The following is a 6082-nucleotide window of genomic DNA, read 5'->3' as shown; positions in this document are numbered from 1 at the left end:
GACTCAAGTCTTAAGCAATCTTGGAGGACCTTTGGGTTATCTCGATCTAAGGAGGTACGACCTTATGACGGAAGCTCCAGTTTTGGGGATGTCCACGAGATAATCATGATTAGGCCGCAGCTCAGCTCACTAATCAGCCCGTGGGAAAATCAGGGCGTATAATAGCTAACCGAATATATCTCTAGACAAATCTCAATCGGTCAAGAATGGGTAACTACTCAAAGTTAGTCAAATGATGAACTTGACCATGAACAAGTCCACATTCGTACAGTTTTGCAATTACAGAATGTCTGTCTGTTCCTACGATATCAACTGCATTGATTGAGATTGAAAGTTTTTTTTTGGAAACTTTCCTAGTGTGTGTTGTGCATCTAGAATTGTGTAAAGTTCACTTTGGGTAAGTATTTTGTGTATAAATACGAACCAAAACATCAGCCCTAAGCATCTATTTCCACTCCTTAATTTCTTATACTTTTGGAAGAGTGTTTCTTTTGTAAATGATAGTTGTTTTGATACTCCTTGGTTATTTTATGTCTTTGTAATTACTTATGTGTTGAGTAAAATCTCAAAGAGAAGAACGTGAATAACAACCTTCGGGGGAAGGTTCATCAAAGTCTTGCATAGGGAGGAAGCAATCATTCATCAAGCAATTTGAAGGGAGTTCAAACCTTGGTGTCTTAAAGAGATTTATTCAGCAAAGAGAGAGTACATCAAGCTTGCGGCAAAACCATTAGAGGGAGTCTAAGTTTTGTTTAAATCAATTACTTTGTACTTGTGAAATTTGACTAATGAATCTTATCTCTGGGCGTGGCTCCGTGGACTAGTAATATCTGAAAGGATATTGACACCACGTAAAAACTCTTGTGTCATTTCATTATTCAATCATTTCTATTTTATCACATTGGTTTGATATTCTGTAGTGACAGGAACTTGATCTGTAGCTACAAAATACTCGTTTGTTGTATCAACTTGTTTGTTTCGCATTTAATTAATTTGGTTAATTAATTAAAAAGTTGGTAATCATAAATTACAGAATTTTAGTTTTAAACATGCAACAACTTTTTTAAGTACTAATGTATGAATATATAATTTCAAACTTACTAAAAAAAAAAAAAAAAATCAAACCATGAAAAATATTATTAAGTATGAGAAGAATAGATTGAAATATAATAATAGACTCAACCTTAACCAATTGAAATATAGTATTTTAAGGAAATCATTATTTTAAAATAATTTGTTTTCTCAAACACTAAAACAAGGCAAGAATATTCGAACCCAAAACTCTCCAACTCTCCCTCACTTGACAATATTAAGCCATGATAATATGATATATTCTATTTGCTCCCCTTTTGTTAAAGTTATACCAATAATATGAATGATTAAAGTGAATACAAAATTTATATGATTAACAAAATCAAGAATAGAAATTTTTTATGGAGTTCATATTCAATAAGAGAGAAGAGAGAAAATAATTTTCCCCTGACCATCATAAGGAATATCATTACTCTCAATAATTAACTTCTTTCTTATTTTAGTTTACTTTTATAATAAAAAATTAAAAAACAATTTTGTCATTTAAAAATCTATCTCACCAAATCCAAAATAATACTTGTTACACTCAACAAAGTTTACATACAATAATCAAGGATAAGAAAAGGTGTATTTCCTATTAGGTTAGACGAACAAAAAAGAAAAATGCCCAACTCGATCACAGAGAAAGAGAGCTTGAAAAAAGGTGCAACGATGTATACTGCTTGCAACGCACTTTTACGTATTGGAAGAGATGCTCGGAGGAGGTGGGAATTGGTGACTAAGCTTGTATGGGATTCCAATAGTAGACGGTGTGGAGAGCTCTTAAAGGAACACATACAAGAAAATAACAGTGTAATCTCTAGCAGCATGAGATCAGTCAACATAAAATTGGAGGCCAAAATTAGTTTGATTCAATAATCAAACATGTGATACAATCTTATTATATGAAATAAGAAGTTCCTTTTAAAATACATTTAAGTGTAACATATTTAGTTACCTAAATTTAAATATTTGTTGTAATAAATATTGGGTAATAAATTAAGTGCTCCTGCCATGTTATGAATAAAGGAGCCACAATAAAAACTGCACGTAAGCTTAGTTTTTGTATGCAAAATGCTACAGAATTTGTCACCGAAAAGAAAAACTTGATAAAACTTATCGGTAGATGTTGGCCAGTCTTTTGGGGTTGAATCATTGTAGTTTTGGCCCAAAAAGGAAAAGAAAAGCTTAATAAAACTTAGACATAGGCCAACTTTTTGGTGGTGAATCACTATGGTCTTTGTGTTTCTTCTTTCCGGTTAACTTTCACTCTTTGTAAATTATATATAATAGTTTTATTATAATTTGTTAGTTGACGAATTTTCCACCCCACACTACTCTATATTATTCTCGTATTAAAAATGATAATTTAATTAATTTAAACATTTTAATTACCTTTTCTAGTAATATAAAAAAACATGAAAAGATTATGTTCTATTTACTATTTATGTGAAGATAATATTTCTCAAGATAATAATAATAATAATAAAGTCTTCTTAAAGTCAAAACATAATCAAAGTTGACTTAGCCAGAATTATTCCATCAATAAACTAGACTTTCTTAATTTTTGATTATAGAGTCTTCGAGAGCCTAAAGGAATCGATCAAGTTTTAATAAAGTCAAGTCCATTTCGACAGACTCCAAACTTGAGGCAAAGCTTTCTCGCAAGAAAATCCTCTCGTACTTCCTTTATTATTTTTAATTAGGAAATCAATTCCACTTAGTCTCTAATAATAGGATAATAGTGTAACCGAAACTCAGCTAATATATCAAATGAGAAAGAAAAAAAAAGCATATATAATATACTCATGCTCAGACTATAATTTGATTGTTAATTAAAGCATATTTTATTTAATTTAAATAGGATTTATCAACAATTAACCAAAGTTAATTTAAATCCCATTTATTAAAAAAATATTTTATTAATTGGCTGAATTTTTTTTTTTGATATTTTTCAAAATTTAACCAATTTTAAATTTTAAAATCAATATCTAAATTATTTTAAAAAAATATCTTGTGTTGTTACAACTATTATCTAATATTTTAACCATTTAAAAAAAAAAAAATACAAATAGTTATAACAACCCTAAAATATCGCAAATAGTTAAACAAATTCAAATATCCATAAAAATATCTAACTAACAATGTCCAAATTTCAAATAATTTAGATATTAAAAAAAAACTATAGAATAAAAAGATATTTATATTTTCAAATAAAGATTTAATAAAAATATCAAGAATTTAAATGAAAATATCTTAAATATCTGATATCATAATTCTAATATTTTAATATATTAAAATATTTAAAATTAAGTTGTTAGTCTATTTTTAAATTTGAATTTGAATGTTTGTAGAAAATATCTAATTATTTAAATCTCAACAAACAAAAATATCTTTTTTTTTTTTAAAAAAAAAATAATAAAACAAAAAAGATATTTTTAGTTTTGATTATAAATAATTTATTTCCACAAAATTAAAAAAAAAAAATTATTGGATGAATAGTACCCGTGGTACTGTTCACCGGTACTGTTCACGCGTGCATGCGCGCGGGTGTGCGCGTGGTGGCGCGCGGGCGTGCGCGCGCGCATGGGCAGCCAGGCCAAAAATTTTCCAAATTTTTTTTGAGCAATTTTTCAAATCAAAACCATTTTCTAATTAATTTTTACCATGTTTTACACAAAATAAAACATATATAAAAATTAATAGCATAGAAAACACAACAAGATAACCTAAAAATTGCTAAAATTCACATAAAATCAATATGTTCATAAAAACATGAAAAACCATCCAATTATTCAAACATATCAAATCATCCAATTTTAAACATGTTCATGCATGAAAATAAAGATTACCAAAGGCTCTGAGGCCAGTTGTTGGAAAAAGCTTATACAGGATCTTTATTTATTTTCATGTATATCTAATATTAAACAAATTAATACGAGATAGCCTAAAACATGTTTCTAAAATTGAATTCAAAGAGAAACAAATAATATAATACTTACAGTATACGCAGCGGAATTAAGAGTCCTTCCTTCAGTTTCTCTAACTCTTGTATCCTCTCTGTCGCAGAGTATTATCAAGAAACTGAACCGATCTTCTATTTTCTTCACGATCTTCCAATGTATCCTTAGAACCACCTAGACTAGTGTGGGCAATTCTCAACACATGAGATAGATATAGAGAGAAGAAGAGAAAATAACAAAGTGGCTTAGAAAAGGACTTGTGTTTAGAGAGAATATAAAACAATCAGAAAATCTGACTTGTGACTTATCTGCCGTCTCTGAAATCTTCTCTTTAAGCACTCCTTTTATAGACTCAATTAGGTCATTTAATTTAATTAAAAAATCAATAAAATAATAGCTATTTTGAAGCCCTAGGTCGAAATTATCATGGGCTATAGGCCTGTGAAATTTCCCATTTGATTATAAGCCCATTGGACTTAAAATCAAGGCCTGTATTATTTTCTATTGATTTAATTAATTAAATAATTATTTAAATCCTTTATCAAATTAATTATTTATAATTTGAACCTTGATTTAAATTTATTTATTAATTTAGATACCAATTTATCTTAATTAATAAATCTGCCATAATTTATCTTTTCTTCTCAAAATTACACAACTCTGTAAAACTATCCAAAATTGACCTTGTCAACTTTGATAATTCTAATTGATAATTAAATCAATTAATTGAGACTATCTAGATGATTTTATCCAAGGTACAATGGGGACCATAGGCCTATGAAATCAAGCTCCAATAAGTTATCATAAATCTAACAAATAAATTTACTAACTTATTAATTCCTCGTGACTCCACTATAGACTTGGAATTGCACTCTTGAATTCATAGAACGCTCTATAACAAATATAGATACGCTATTAATTATCCATTGTTACAACCATAATTTTCACTCAATCCTCTATAGACAGTCTACAATGAGATAGGACTAAAATACTGTTTTACCCCTCATTGTATTTTATCCTTAAAACATTTAGTTCCTTGTAAATGATATTTCAGTAAACTAATTTAATTACTGAAATGAGATCTCTATCATTTAACACCTTGAACCAAACTAAAAGGAAACCATCGTTTCACTTCTTCATCAGAAGCTATAGATGTTCATATCTATGATTAACACTCCCACTCAATTATACTACCGAGTTCCCAAGATGTAAGTATGGGCTAGTCCGTAGGGTAAGTTGGTAACGAACAAGTCAAAGAACTCAAATAATACAATCAGTTAGAATACTAACTACTCAGAATTGAGATTGAATTGACCTATGGTCAACTATATGATATGACTAGAATAGATAATAACAGTATGTTTACTTATCTTATCAACTGTCAATATCGGTTCTGTCCGATGTAACAAATACATCCGATCTTATCTACTTTGCTAATGTTCTGGAAAGAACATAACATTGTAATGTGTAAGTAGATCATATCGTAGATTGGCAAGTCAGTGTAAATCTGGTGCACTGACTAATCTTAGGACTAACTTATTTTTGAACATATAATCATATTTATATTCCACTATGATTACGTCACTATAAATAAGATTAGCTATATGCTCGGGATTTAATAGAAGTTTATATTAAACAAATAATCATGAAAATAAAACATGTGAGCAAAGTGATTAACCAAGTCAAAAAATGATTTCTATTCTTTTATTGATAATAAAATGAGATTACAAAGAATTTGAGTTTTAATTAGGGCATAAAACCCCAACAATGAGTTCATAAATATTATTGCTATGAAAAAAATATTTTTTTTAATATTTATTTTAGATTTTGTTTAGTTGTCTTAGTTTTAGAACTAAAAATTACTACCTAAATACACGTAAAATTTTATTTAATTAGTATAAAATTTATAACTTTAAATTCTTAAATAAATTATGCAGTGTAGTATTGTAACATCCCGTGTTTTGAACACCTATTAGTAGCCGATTGGAGCTAGTGAAGAATAATGTGGAATATTATTTTGATAAATGATATTAAATGAATTTGTATTG

This window comes from Humulus lupulus, chromosome 4 (assembly GCF_963169125.1).
Source record: "Humulus lupulus chromosome 4, drHumLupu1.1, whole genome shotgun sequence".
Classification (NCBI taxonomy): Eukaryota; Viridiplantae; Streptophyta; class Magnoliopsida; order Rosales; family Cannabaceae; genus Humulus; species Humulus lupulus.
Note: the sequence above shows the minus strand (reverse complement) of the source record.